We start from the raw sequence: 16,239 nt of genomic DNA, 5'->3' as shown, positions 1-16,239 counted from the left end.
CTTGCAATGGGTCCCAGCTGCTGCCACACACCATCGCCACTGCTGCCTACATGGCCTCCAAAAGGTAAGGAAGAAACTAAAGAAAGAACTGAGAAACGAAGAACAAAGTGAAAGAGAAAAAGGAAAACTGTGGAATAGATAAGACCTAGATAAGACCAAGACACTGGATGCTGCCTACTCCACCCCCACCACTTGTGGCAACAAAAATAGAAATTGCTGGAAAAGCTCTACAGGTCTGGCAGTATCTGTGGAGAGAAATCAAAGTTGACGTTTTGGGTCCAGTGACCACCATCTATGGATTGCACTCCAGAATATTCACAAAATGTCATCACAATCCTGCAACTGCTTCATGATGATATGACTACAACTGTGTCTTGAAACAGGTGCCTTCAAGATACAGGCCAGTGCCAAACAAGGCTGCGTGATAGTCTCCATGCTGTTTGCAATCTACCTGACCATGGTCATTCACTTCTTCAAAGATCAGCTGCCCTCTGCTATGTGTACTAAATACCACCCAGATGGAAAACGCTTTAACCTCAGTTGCGTCCTTCCAAAATTAAGCTTCCTACCAAAGGCAGACATGAACTACAGTATCCAGGTGACTGTAGTATCATTGCCTCACTCTGCACCAGCTTTGCTTGACACTTTGCAGGAGTAGGCCACTAAGTCCCTCAAGACTGGTCTGCCATTCAATAAGATCATGGCTAGTCTGATAACATTTCCATCTACCCGTAAACCTTTCATTATCTTGTTTGCCAAGAATCTATCTCCCACTGCCCTAAAAATATTTGAAGACTCTCCTTCCCCTGCCTTTTGAAGAAGAAAGTTCCAAATGACTCACAACCAAATGTGAGGCGATGAATTTTGAGAGGACTAACAAGGAAAGGGAGTACACATTGAAATGGTAGAACCCTAGGAAGTACAAAGGATCAGAGGAATCTTGGTGTACATTTCCACAGATCCTTCAAGGCAGCAGGTCATCTGGATAAAGTGGTTCAGAAGGCATATGGGATACTTGCCTTTGTCAGTCAAGGCATTGAATACAAAAGCAAGGAGGTTATGATGGAACAAAAACAGAAGTTGCTGGAAAAGCTCAGCAGGTCTGGCAGCATCTGTGAAAAAAATCAGAGTTAACGTTTCGGGTCCAGTGACCCTTCCTCAGAACAGGAGGTTATGATGGAGCTGTATGTATTAGTTAGGTCGCAGCAGAGTACTGTGTGCAGTTTGGTTGTCACACCATAGGAAGGATGTGATTTCACAAAAAAGGGTGCAAAAGAGGTTCATCAGGATGTTGCCTAGGCCAGTGTGATTCAGTTAGAAAGAGAGGCTAGATAGGCTGAAATTACTTTCTTTAGAGCAGAGAAAGCTAAGGAGGGATCTGATTGAGATGTACGGAGTTCTGAGGTGCAGAGACAGGATAGATAGGGAGAAGTCGTTCTCTTAGTAGAGAGGTCAATAGAAGAGGGAGCATAGTTTTAAGGTAAGAAGCAGGAGGTTTGGAGGGGTTTGAAGAAAAAAAGTACCCAGAGGCCTGTGGGTATCTGGAAGTCTTTGCCTAAAAGGGTAAGGAGTCATGAAACCTAAAGATTTTTATGCATTTTTAGATGCGCATTTGAAATGTCATAGAACACAAGGCTATGGGCCAAATGCTGGAAAATGGGATTTTGATTACAGGTGTGGGCACAATGGGCTAAAGGGCCTCTCTTCATGGTATAAAAACTGTACAAATCTACAACCTTTTGTGGGAACAGAAAATTATCTCTGTCTTATATGGGTGTTTTGAAACAATGATCCCTTATTCTAGATTCTCCCACATGAGGAAACATCCTTCCCTAAGTTGTGTCTTTAGCAGACATAAGCTAATCTGTTCAATCTTTCCTCATAATTTATCCTACTCGCTCCAGCTATTAGTTTAGGAAATCTTCTCTGAACTGCTTCCAAGAATTTATATTCTTCCTGCAATAAGGAGAGTATTACTGTACTTAGTAGCTATGGTCACACTAATGCCTATATAACTAAAACATAACTCCCTATTACTCACAATAAACTATAACATTCTATTCACTTCTTAATCATTTACTGGACCTGCTTAGTAGCTTATTGCAATTCAGTAGGAAACCCATATCTCTCTGCACCTCAGGGCTGTGCAATACACTTTTTTAATTCTTCCTGTCAAAATGGGCAATTTCACATTTTCTCACATTGTACTGTATTTGCCAGATGTTTGCCCATTCACTTAACCTTAATGTTTACGTGGTCTGGCCTACATGTGACTCTAGACCCACAGCAATGTGGTTGACTCTGAGCTGCTTTGTGAAATGACTTGGCTAGCCATTCCATGGAAAACTAGCGGTGAACAACAAATGCTGGCCTTAACAGTGATGTCCACATCTCATGAAAGAATAAAATAAACAATGTAACTTCTGTAACTTCTATGTAACTCCTTTTGTAACTTCAGGTCCTCTTCACAAACTTACTTTCCTATCTACCTTTATGTCATCAACAAATTTAGCAACCATACTTTTTGTCCCTTTGACCAAATCATTTTTGTAAATTGTAAAATGTTGAGATCCCAGCGGTGATCTCTGTGAAAACCACTCATTACTCCTGCCAATCAGATCATGACCATTTATGGTTACCCTCTGTTCCCAGATAGGTGGTGGCTAGACATTTGGGAAACAGAAGGTGAGTTACTCACTACTGGAATCCTAGCCTCTGACCTGCACTTGTAGTGACAGTATTTACATGAGTGGTCCAATTCAGTTTCTGGTTAATGGTAGCCTCCAGGAATTTGATAGTGTGGGATTCAACCAATGTAGTTCTACTATATGTCAAAGGCTGATGGTTAGATTTCCTCTTGTTGGAGATGGTCATTACTTGGCTCTTGTGTGACACAAATATTACTTGCCCCTTATCACCATGGTAGTGCCATAATATGATGCAAGGTAACCTCAAAGTGAAGATGAAATTTGTCTCCACAGAATTGTGTGGTTATCACTCCTACCAATATTTTGGACAGTTGCATCTGCAAAAATTAGATTGGTAAGGACAGGGTCAAGTAAGTTTTTCCCTCTTATTAGTACCCTCGTTACCTGCTACAGGCTAGCAGCCATATCCTTTAGGACTCTGCTAGCTCAGTCAGTAGTGCTGCTACCAAGCCATATTGAAGTTCCACCAAGAGTACATTCTGTGCTATTTACATCATCATTGCTTCCTCCAAGTGCTGTTTAGCATGGAGGTGAACCAATTCATCAGCAAACGGGGAGAAGTAAGTGGTAGTCAGCAGAAAGTTTCCTTTCCCTGGTGCAACTTCATGGGGTCCAAGGTAAATGTTGAGGACTGCCAGAATAATTCCTTTCCACCTGCATATCACTGTACTACCGCCACCTCTGGTGAGTCTGTCCTTCCAGTGAGATGAGAGAAACCTGGGAATTGCGATGGTGGTGTCTGAAACATAGTCAAAGCCACAGAATCATACCTTACAGATAAGGTACCTTAAACCTATTGTCTGGGGCTGTTATCACAATTTAGGCACAAGCCCCAAGATGGTTTCATGGTCAACGGTTTTGCCATTATCATTTCAGGTGCCTAAGTTGATGCTAGATGGCCCATCTAGTTCAATACTTTCAGCTTTTTAGCTGTTTTGATACAACTAAGTGGCTTGCTAGGCCATTTCATAGGCAGTTAAAAGTGAATTGCTGTGGGTCTGGAATCACAAGTAGACCATATGTGGGAAGGGTGACAGATTTTCCTCCCTAAAGCACAATGGATTTTTACAACATTGGTTTCTTTTTTTATAATTGAGTTCAAATTTCATGATCTACCATGGTAGGCTTTGAAAGCATGTCCTGAGAATATTCACCTGGCTAACTACTCCAGTGAAAATACCACTATGCCCTTGCCTCCCTCCTAGTTACTCTGATCATAATCCCACTGAGAAGAAACCCAATGTGAATGTTATACAGTGCAGCTGAAATAAGAGTCAAAACCTTTGTTTTTGCCTGGTTCTTGTGTGACGCCGTTCTTGTTCCACGTGATTCTGGTGATCAATTTGCTGTTCTAACAAATTCCAGCAACAATTAAATACTTCTGCAGTAAAACCATGATGAGTTGAATCCCAGGGAATCCACCTATAAATTCATGTTAAGTGGCAGGGAGATCACACCTGCATGAGAGGGGCAGCAGCAGTGGGTGATAAATAACCAACCGCAGAGAGTCCATTCAACTTACTTCTACCTGTACAGGCTGAAGTATGTCACAGAAAAATGGGTAGATGATGGAGAGTATTTCTTTCATGACTCTTTTGATTGGTCAATTGGTTTAAATCAGGAGATGTTGTTACAGCTGAAGAAGAAAATTAGGAATTTCACATTTAAAGTATTTGACACCCAAATTATTTAATGAAATAGAGATGATTGAGAAGGCAATGCATTGCAGCTTTAGTATGTGGTGTTGGTAGATGCTGCTGTGATCCATGGTGAACACATCTGCAAGGGTTATTGTGGAGCTGGAAAAGTGCAGCTGGTCAGACAGCATCCGAGGAGCAGGAAAGTCTGTAAGGGTTGTCTGCTGAAGAAATTAAGCTCAGTGTTGATGAACTGGAGTTCAAGCTGCAACATATCAGGGATGGTGAGAGGTATCTGGACACTTGTGTTTCAGAAGACAGTCACACCCCTTAAACTCCTTATATCAAATTTGCTCTGTGTTCAGGAACAAAAGGATAATACTGGAAGTGAGGGAGATAGTCGGATCTAGAAATTAGCTTTGCAGGAGCTTCTTCCTTGCCTCATAGCTACAAGGTTCTTGGTCCCAACGTGGACGAGGGCGTAGACTGTAGGATGGATGAGCAAACTGACCACAGCACTATGGTAAAAGTGAGGGAAAAAAAGAGAAATATAGTAGTGACAGGGTACATCATATTTAGGGAATAGGCAAAGACAGAGAATTCCAAAGACTGTGTTGTCTACCTGGTATCAAGATTCAGGATGACTTTAATTGGGAAGAGAGGAACCTGAAGTGGGAGAGGAAGAGTCAGTTGTCATGGTCCAGGTAAATGTGCAGCTCAAAAATTGGTATGGGAGAAATAGCTTTCAATTCAAGGGTACTAGCACCAGTACTGGGAAAAGAGAGAGCTGTTCAGTTGGGATAGGCTTCATTTGAATCATATCAGGTCCAGTGTCCTGGTGAATCATTTAACTAGGCTTGTAAATATATCTTCAAACTAATTAGTAGTGGGGTGCGGGGTTGGATAGGGTTTGTTGGGGAATGTGGGGAGGGAGTTCAATTACAGTCATAGAGTCTTAGAGCTGTACAGGATGGAAACAGACCCTTTGGTCCAATTCGTCCATGTCGACCAGGTATCCTAAATAAATCTAGTCCCTTTTGCCAGCATTTGGCCCATTTCCCTCTTGACCCTTCCTATTCAATACCCATCCAGATGCCTTTTAAATACTGTAATTGTAGCTGCCTCAATCACTTCCTCTGGCAGCTTATTCCATACATGGATCACCCTCTGTGTGAAAAAGTTGCCCATAGGTCCGTTTTAAATCTTACCCCTGTCACCTTAAACCTATGCCCTCTAGTTTTGGACTTCCCCACCCTTGGGAAAAGACCTTGCCTATTCACCCTGTCCATGCCCCTCATGATTTTATAAACCTCTGTAAGGTCACCCCTCAGCATCCGACACGTCAGGAAAAATAGCCCCAGCCTATTCAGCCTCTCCCTATAGCTTAAACCCTTCAACCCTGGCAACGTCCTTGTAAATCTTTTCTGAACCCTTTCAAGTTTTACAACATTCTTCCTGTAGCAGGGAGACCAGAATTGCACGCATATTCCAAAAGTGGCCTAACTAATGTCCTGTACAGCTGTAACATGACCTCCCAATTCCTATATTCAATGCACTGACCAGTAAAAGCAAGCATATCAAACGCCTTCTTCACTATTCTGTCTACTTGCAACTCCACTTTCAAGGAACAATGAATATGCACTCCAAGGTCACTTTGTTTAGAAACACTCCCCAGGACCATACCATTAAGTGTATAAGTCCTGACCTGATTTGCCTTTCCAAAATGCAGCACCTCATATTTATCTAAATTAAACTCCACATGCCACTCCTCGGCCCATTGGCCCATCTGATCAAGATCCCATTGTACTGTAAGTTGACCTTCTTCGCTGTCCACTAGACCTAAAATTTTGGTGTCATCTGCAAACTTACTAACCATATATCCTATGTTCACATCCAAATCATATAAATGATGAAAAGCAGTGAAATAGAGAAGCGGTGCAAGATTGTGAAGAGATGAATGGTAATCAGAGTGTTTCAGGAGAGTGTATAAGAGTGTAGCACAAATTAGAACCAAAAAAATTACTAATGGTCAAAAATTAAAATTTAAGGCTCTCTGTCTGAATACATGCAGCATTTGTAATAAGGTAAATTGAGTTGATATCACAAGTAGAAATAAATTAATTTGACTTGATAGCTATTACTGAGAGGTGTTTGCAGGGTGAACCATAACTGGAATTCATAATTCAAAGGTATTTGACATTCCAGAAAAGCAGACATAAAGGAAAATGAGGTGGAGCAGCTTTAATGAAGGAAGGTGTTAGTGTGATGGTGAGTAGTGCTATGGGTGCAATAGATCATATTGTGGAATCAGTTTCAGCAGAAATAAAGATGAGCAAGGGAAAGAGGTTAAGGGTGGGAGTCATCAATAGGGCCCCAAAGAATGTTTCACTGAAGGACAAAGTATGAATCAGAAAATAATGGAGGTGTGTAAGAAGGGCAGTATAACAGTCATAAGTGATTTTAATTTTTTTAAAATTCATTTTGTGGGATCTGGGCATCGCTGGCCAGGCCAGCATTTATTGCCCATCCCTAGTTGCCCTTGAGAAGGTGGTGGTCAGCTGCCTTGTTGAACCATTGCATTCCACCTGCCGTGGGTTGACCCACAATGCCATTAGGAAGGAAATACCAGGATTTTGACCAAGCAACAGTAAGGAACAGTGATATATTTCTAAGTCAGGATGGTGAGTGGCTTGGAGGGGATCTTGAAGGTGGTGATGTTCCCATATATCTGCCCTCCTTGTCCTCCTTGATGAAAGTGGTTGTGGGTTTGGAAGGTGCTGTCAGAGGATCTTTGGTATATTTCCGCAGTGCATCTTGTAGATAGTATGCACTGCTGCTACTGAGCGTTGGTGGTGGAGAGAATGGATGCTTGTGGATGTAGTGCCAATCAAGCGGGCTGCTTTGTCCTCAAGAGTGTTTTTAGGGCTGCACCCGTCTAGGCAAGTGGGGAGTATTTCATCACACTCCTGACTTGAGCCTTGTAGATGATGGACAGGCTTTGAGGAGTCAGGAGGTGAATTATCCATCGCAGTATTCCTAGCTTCTGACGTGCACTTGTTGCCATTGTATTTTTGTGGTGGAAGTTGAGTTTCTGGTCAATGATAACCCCTAGGATGTTGACAGTGGGGGATTCAATGATAGTAACACTGTTGAATGCAAAGGGGTGGTGGTTAGATTGTCTTTTATTTGTGATGGTTATAGCCTGACATTTGTGCATGTAAATGTTACTTGCCACTTGTAAGCCCAAGTCTGGATGTTGTCCAATTCTTGTTGCATTTGAACATGGGCTGCTTCAGTATCTGAGAAGTCATGAATGGTGCTGAACATTGTGCGATCATTGGCGACCATCCCCATCTCTGACCTTATGATGGAGGGAAATTCATTGATGAAGCAGCTGAAGATGGTTCGGCTGAAGACACTACCCTGAGGAACCCCTGCAGAGATGTCCTGGAGCTGAGACGACTGACCTCCAACAACCAAACCATCTTCCTGTGTGTCAGATATGACTCCAACAACCAGAGAGTTTGCCCCCAATACCCTTTGATTCCAATTTTGCTAAGGCTCCTTGATGCTACACTCGGCCAAATGCAACCTTGATGTCAAGGGCTGTCGCTCTCACCTCACCTCTGGAATTCAGCTTTTCTGTCCATATTTGGACCAAGGCTGTAAGGAGGTCCGGAGCTGAGTGGAGCCGGCGTAACCCAAACGGGCATCACTGAGCAGGTTATTTCTGAGCAGGTGCTGCTTGGTAGCACTGTTGATGACACCTTCCATCACTTTATTGATATCGAGAGTCGACTGATGGGACGGTAATTGGCCAGGTTGTTTTTTTCCTGCTTTTTATGTACAGGACATATATGGACAATTTTCCACATCGTCGGGTAGATACCAATCTTGTAACTGTGCTGGAACTGCTTGGTTAGGGGAGTGGTAAGTTCTTGAGTGCAAGTCTTCAGTACTCTTGCCGGAATGTTGTCAGGGCCCGTAGCCTTTGCAGTATCCAGTGACTCCAACTGTTTCTTGATACCACAAGGAGTGAACTGAATTGGCTGAAGACTGGTATCTATAATGCTGGGGACCACTGGAGGAGGCCAAGATGGATCATCCACTTGACACCTCTGGCTGAAGATTGCTGTGAAAGCTTCAGCCTTATTGGCCTGTAGATAGGCCGACTAGAGGAGAGGCCATATTGGATTTGGTGCTTGGCAATGAACCAGGCCAGGTGTCAGATCTCTCGGTGGGAGAGCATTTTGGTGATAGTGATCATAACTCCCTGACATTTACTATAGTCATGGAGAGGGATGAGAGTAGACAGTATGGGAAAGTATTTAATTGGGGGAGGGGAAATTACAGTGCTATTAGGCAAGAACTGCAGAGCATAAATTGGGATCAGATGTTCTCAGGGAAATGCACAATAGAAATGTGGAGGTTGTTTAGGGAGCAGTTGCTATAAGTAATGGATAGGTTTGTCCCACTGAAGCAAGGAAAGGATGGTAAGGTGAAGGAACCTTGGATGACAAGACATGTTAAACACCTAGTCAAGAGGAAGAAGGAAGCTACTTAAGGTTGAGGACACATGGATCTGACAGAGCTCTAGAAGTCTACAAGGTAGCCAGGAAGGAACTGAAGAATGGACTTAGGAGAGCTAGAAGCGGGTATGAGAAAACCTTGGCACGTAGGATCAAGGAAAGCCCCAAGGCGTTCTATGCCAATGTGAGGAACAAGAGGATGGCCAGAGTGAGGGTAGGGCCAATCAGGGATAGTGGAGGGAACTTGTGCGTGGAGTCAGAGGACATAGGGTAGGTCCTTAATGGATACTTTGCTTCAGTTTTCACCAGTGAGAGGGACCTAGACGTTTGTGAGGGCAGCATGAAACAGGCAGATATGCTCGAACAGGTTGGTGTTAGGAAGGAGGGTGTGCTAGAAATTTTGAAAAACTTGAGCATAGATAAGTTCCCTGGGCCAGACGGGATATACCCAAGATTACTATGGGAAGCAAGGGAAGAGATTGCTGCCCCTTTGGCAATGATCTTTGTGTCCTCATTGTCCACTGGAGTAGTACCAGATGATTGGAGGGTGGCAAATGCCATTCCCTTGCTCAAGAAAGGGAATAGAGATAATCCTGGGAATTACAGACCGGTCAGTCTTACTTCTGTGGTGGGCAAATTATTGGAGAGGATTCTGAGAGATAGTATTTATGATTATTTGGAAAAGCACAGTTTGATTAGAAATAGTCAGCATGGCTTTGTGAGGGGCAGATCATGCCTCACAAGCCTTATTCAATTCTTTGAGGATGTGACAAAACACATTGATGAAGGCAGAGCAGTGGATGTGGTGTATATGGATTTTAGCAAGGCTTTTGTAAGGTTCCACATGGCAGGCTCATTCAGAAAGTAAGGAGGCATGGCATTCAGGGAAATTTGGCTGTCTGGATACAAAACTGGCTGTCCAATAGAAGACAGAGGGTGGTAGTAGATGGAAAGTATTCAGCCTGGAGCTCGGTAACCAGTGGTGTTCCGCAGGGATCTGTTCTGGGACCTCTGCTCTTTGTGATCTTTATAAATGACTTGGATGAGGAATTGGAAGGGTGGGTTAGTAAGATTGCCGATGACACGAAGGTTTGTGGAGTTGTGGACAGCATGGAGGGCTGTTGTAGGTTACAACAGGACATTGACAGGATGCAGAGCTGGGCAAAGAAGTGGCAGATGGAATTCAACCCAGAAAAGTGTGAAGTTATTCATTTTGGAAGGTCGAATTTGAATGCAGAATACATGGTTAATGGCAGGGTGGAGGAACAGAGGGATCTTGGAGTCCTCATCCATAGATCCCTCAAAAGTTGCTACCCAAGTTAATAAGGTTGTAAAGAAGGTGTATGGTGTGTTGGCATTCATTGGCAGGGGAATTGAGTTTAAGAGCCGCAAGGTTATGCTGCAACTCTATAAAACTCTGGTTAGACCACACTTGGAATACTGTGTACACTTCTGGTCACCTTATTATAGGAAAGATGTGGAAGCTTTAGAGAGCGTGCAGAGGAGATTTACCAGGATGCTGCCTGGACTGGAGGGCAGGTCTTATGAGGAAAGGTTGAGGGAACTAGGGCATTTTTCATTGGAGCGAAGAAGGGTGAGAGCTGACTTGATAGAAGTGTACAAGATGATGAGAGGCATTGATAGTGGAAAGTCAGAGACTTTTTCCCAGGGCGGAAATGACTATTACGAGGGGGCATAATTTTAAGGTGATTGGAGGAAAATATAGGGGAGATGTCAGAGGTAGGTTCTTTACACAGAGAGTGGTGGGCGTGTGGAATGCACTGCCGGCAGTGGTAGTGGAGTCAGATACTTTAGAGACTTTTAAGCGACTCTTGGATAGGCACATGGAGGATAGTAAATGTGGGGTATGCAGAGTAGTTTGATCTTAGTAGGATAATAGGTCGGCACAACATCGTGGGCAGAAGGGCCTGTACTGTGCTGTACTGTTCTCTGTTCTATGTTCTATCTTTTGCACTGATATGCTGGGCTCTTCCATCATTGAGGAGGGGGATATTTGTGAAGCCTCCTCCTCCAGTGAGTTGTTTAGTTGTCCACCACCATTCACAACTGGATTTGGCAGGACTGCAGAGCTTAGATCTGATCCATTGGTTGTGGGATCGCTTAGCTCTGTCTGTCACTTGCTGCTAATGCTGTTTGGCATGCAAGCGGTCCTGTTTGGTGGCTTCACCAGATTGACATCTTGTCTTCAGGTATGTCTGGAGCTGCTCCTGGCATGCCCTCCTGCATTCTCCATTGAACTAGAGTTGATGCCCTGGCCTGATGGTAATGGTTGAGTGGGGGTTATGCCGGGCCATGAGGTGACAGACTGTGCTAGAGTACCATTCTGCTGCTGTTAATGGCCCACAGTGCCTCATGGATACCCAGTCCTGAGTTGCTAGATCTGATTGAAGTCTGTCCCATTTAACACGGTGATAGTGCCATACAACACGATGGACGTTATTCTCAATGTGAAGGCAGGACTTCATCTTCACAAGGACTGTGCAATGGTCACTCTTACCGATACTGTCATGGACAGGTGCATCTGCAGCTGGCAGATTGGTAAGGATGAGGTCAAATATGTTTTTCCCTCTTCTTGGTTCCCTCACCACCTGCTGCAGACTGAGCCTAACAGCTTATGTCCATTAGGACCTGACAAGCTCAATGTGTAGTACTGCTGCCAAGGCACTCTTGATGGTGGACATTGAAATCCCCCACCCAGAGTACATTTTATACCCTTGCTATTCTCAGTGCTTCCTCTAAGTGTTGTTCAAAATGGATGAGTACTGATTTATCAGCTGAGGGAGGACAGTACGTGGTAATCAGCAGGAGGTTTCCTTGCCCATGTTTAACCTGAAGCCACGAGACGTCGTGGGGTCTGGAATCAATGTTGAGGACTCCCAGAGCAATTCCGTACCGACTATTATACCACTGTGCCACCACCTCTGCTGGATCTGTCCTGCTGGTGAGACAGGACATATCCAGGGATGGTGATGGTGGTGTCTGGGACATTGTCTGTAAGGTATGATTCTGCGAGTATGACTGTGTCAGGCTGTTGTTTGACTAGTGTATAAGACAGCTCTCCCAATTTTGGCACTAGCCTCCAGATGTTAGTGAGGAAGACTTTGCAGGGTTAACAGAGCTGTTTCTGCCATTGTCTTTTCCAATGCCTAGGTTGATCCTAGGTGATCTGTTCAGTTTCATTTCTTTAAGACTTTGTAGTGATTGGTACAACTGAATGGCTTGCTAGGCCACTTCAGAGGGTGATTGAGAGTGAACCATGTTCCTGTGTAATTAATGATATACTGTATATTGACGAGACAGATTAGATGTGCATGGGTAACATGGAAGATAGATTTGTTGAGTGCATCAGGGATTGTTTCTCAGAGCAGTATGTTGCAGAATCTGCCCAGGAACAGGCTATTTTCGATGAAATGTGTAAAAGATTAGGATTAATAACAGAACTCCTATTTAAGGATTCTATATGAATAGGAGTCACGACATGGTAAGATTTCAAATGCAGTTTGAACGAGAGCAACATGTGCTCAAATCACTGTCCTCAACTTAAACAGGGCACTTACAGAGTTATGAAGCAAACTGGGAAAATAAGTTAAGGGGAAAGTCAGTATATGAGCAGTGGCAACCTTTGAAGCAGGTATTTCATAATACTCAGCAAAAATTTATTCCAGTCAAAAAGAAGGACTCGATGAGAAGGATTAACCACCTGTGGTCAACAAAGAAGTCAAGGAGAGTAACCAAGCAAAAACTAAGACATAGAAAGCATCATAAACTAGTGGTAGGCCAGAGGATTGGGAATTTTCTGGGAACAGGCAACGAATTACTAAAAATCTATTAAAAAAGAAAAAAATTAATTACAAAAATAAATTGGCCAGAAATAGAGCTTTAATCTCTATGAGTATATAAAAAGAGAGTAGCTAAAATGCCTGTGGGACACTTGGAGGATGCAGCTGGGGAATTGATAACAGGGAACAAGAAATGGCAGATAATTTGTGCCAATATTTTGCATCAGAGGAGGACACTGTAAACATCCCAAAAGTATCAGATAAGCATGGTACTAATGGAAGGAAAGATCTTGTAAATAAGTTTCTATCATGAGGTACATAGTACTTGATAAACTAATGGAAGTGAAGGCAGATAAGCTGCCAGGATCTAATGGCCTTAATCTAAGAGTTTTAAAGGAGGTGGCATCAGAGGTCATGGAAGGACTGGTCAAAGCATTTCAAAACTCACTAGATTCCAGGAGTGTTCCAGCATATTTGAGAACACTAGTGTGACACCAGTCAGACAACAGCTGTTGTTGGGACAATGCTAGGGACCATTATTAAATAAGAAGTAACATGAAGTTTAGAAAAGCTTAATGTAATTAGAGTCAACATGGTTTTGTGAAATCATGTTTTCTTGTTCCCTGTTATCAATTCCCCAGCTGCATCCTCCAAGTGTCCCACAGGCATTTTAGCTACTCTCTTTTTATATACTCATAGAGATTAAAGCTCTATTTCTGGCCAATTTATTTTTGTAATTAATTTTTTTCTTTTTTTATGAATCATATTTGACAAGTTTGATGGAGTCTTTGAAGATATAAGAAGTTGAGTTGATAAAGGCGAACTAGTAGATGTGTGTTTGGATTTTCAGGAAGGCTTTTGATAAGGTGCCGCATTAAATGTTATTGCAAAAATAGGACCTCATAGTATTGGGGGTAATACATTAGCATGGATTGAGGATTGGTGAACACACAGAGGCAGAGTGATGGGATTAATAGGTCTTTCAGGTTGAACAAATATAGCTAGTGGACTGCCACAAGCATCAGTCCTAGTACTTCAATTATTTACTATCTATATTAATGATGTGAAGAATGGGGCAGAATATGATATATTCAGATTTGTTGATGCTACAAAAATAGGTGGGAGGACATGAGATGAGAACACAAGAAATGTGCAATGGAAATAGATAGGTAGAGTGAGTGGGCAGAAACCGGCAGATGGAGTTTAATGTCGGAAAGAGTGAGGTCATGCATTTTGTTAGGAAGAATCAAAAGGCAGACTATTATTTAAATGGAGAGGGACTCCAAAAATGTGTAATGCAGAGGAATCTAGGTGTTCCTGTGCATGAAACACAAAAACGTTTCATACAGGTGCGGCAAGTAATTATGAAGGCAAATGGAATTTTGACACTTATTACTAGGGGATTGGCATTTAAAAATAGGGAAGTCTTGTTGCAACTGTGCAGGGTGTTGCTGACACTGCATCTGGAGTTCTCTGTACTCTTTTTGTCATGATATTTAAAAAAAAACTGGTATTGGAGGCAGTTCAAAAGACCTTCACTAGGCTGATTTCTGTGTTAAGGACATAGAATGGTACAACATATGAACAGGCCCATGACGGCACTGACCATGTTGTCATTCTATGACATTCAAACTAATCCCATCTGCCTGCACATGATCCATATCCCTCTTCCCTGCCTGATCGTATGTCTGTCTAAATGCCTCTTAAATGTTGCTATTATATCCATTTCTACCAACTACCCTGGAAGCGTGTTCCAGGCATCTATCACCCTTTGAGTGAAAATCTTGCCTCACACATCTCCTTTAAACTTTCTCCCTTTCACCTTAAACCTATGCTGCCTAGAATTTGACATTTCCACCCTGGGAAAAAGACTCCAACTATCAACTCTTTCCATGCCACTCTTAACTTTATAGTTGAAGTGGTCAACTTAACAAGGATGGCGAAACAGTTTAGGCTGTTATCCGTTCCAGGTTAGAAGAATACAGCATAAACCTACTGAAACACACAAGATCCTGTGGGGGCTTGACAGGGTAGGTGTTGAGAAGATGTTTCCACTAGTGAGGGCATCTGAGAGAATCATGTTTACAGAATGAGGGGACACTCATTCAAAACTGAGATGTGAGACAGTGAAGAAGGTTATCTAAGATTACAAGGAGATCTTGATCAATTGGGTCAATGGGCTGAAGGATGGAATTTGATTTGGATAAATGTGAGGTATTGCAGTTTGGTAAAACAAACAAAGTCAAGACTTATACAATTTAAAACAGGGCCTTGGAAACCTAGGGATTCGGGTACATAATTGTTTGAAGTTTGCATTACATACAGATAGAGTGGTTAAGAAGGCATTTAACACACTTGCCTTCATTGCTCAGACCTTTGAGTACAGGAGTTGGGACGTTATGTTGAGGTTGTACAGGACGTTGGTGAGGCTTCTTCTGGAGTACTGTGTCCGGTTCTGGTCTCCCTGTTATAGGAAGGATATAATTAAACTGAAGAGGGTTCAGAAGAGATTTACCAGGATATTGCCGAGAATGGAGAGTGAGTTATAAGGAGAAGCTGAATAGGCTGGGACTTTTCTCACTGGAGCATAAGAGGTTGAGAAGTGACCTTATAGAGGTAAATAAAATCATGAGGAGTATAGATAAACTGAATGGCAGGTGTATTTTCCCTAGGGTGGGGGATTTTAAGAAAAGGGGCAAATCTTTGAAGGTGAGAGGAGGAAGATATAAAAAAGACATGAGGGACTTTTTTTTATACAGAGAGTGGTTTGTGTGTGGAATGAACTTCCAGAGGGAGTAGTGGATACGGGTACAGTTACAACATTTATAAGACATTTAGATGAGTACATGAATAAGAAATGTTTGGAGGGATATGGGTCAAGCACAGGCAGGTGGGACTAATTTAGTTTGGGATTATGTTCAGCGTGGACTGGTTAGACCAAAGGGTCTGTTTCCGTGCTGTATGACTCTGTGACTGGCTTTGAAGGATGTCGTCCTCCCAGAGGATAGGTAATGTTTGGAATACTCTACCTGAGAGAGTTGTAGATGCTAGATCACTGAACGTATTTAAAGAGGCGATAGACAGATTTTTGAAATCTCATGGAATTGATGACGACGAAGAGCTGGCACAAAAGATGAGTTGAGGCCTGGAAGAGATCAGCCATGATCTTATCGAATAGCCCGGCAGGCTTGAGGGGACGAAGGCTCTACTTATACTCATATTTCTTATGTTTTATGTTCTTATGTCAAAAGCATTTCCAAATGAAATCACAGTAAAGTATTAAATATGTAAAAAATGTATTTGCTTTTCAAATTGTTAACACTTTACAATGGCCTAACCTTGTGGAAGACATTGAGAAATATTTGGAATTAGTTCTGGAAAAACTCAGTAACCTTTTTCTGCTTAGCGTGCTGTATCCAGACAAGTGTGTTACAGCCTGCAACGTTATCAATGCAGTCAAACATCTTTTCTGTGTATTCATACTGCTGTGTGAAATCAGGAATGGTCTTTACAGCTTGGATAACAGGCAGATAAGTCGTAGCCATTCATGTGACTCTCCAGCATT

This window comes from Rhincodon typus, chromosome 3 (assembly GCF_021869965.1).
Source record: "Rhincodon typus isolate 14 chromosome 3, sRhiTyp1.1, whole genome shotgun sequence".
NCBI lineage: Eukaryota > Metazoa > Chordata > Chondrichthyes > Orectolobiformes > Rhincodontidae > Rhincodon > Rhincodon typus.
The sequence above is the reverse complement of the archived record's forward strand: the minus strand, read 5'-3'. Positions refer to the sequence as shown.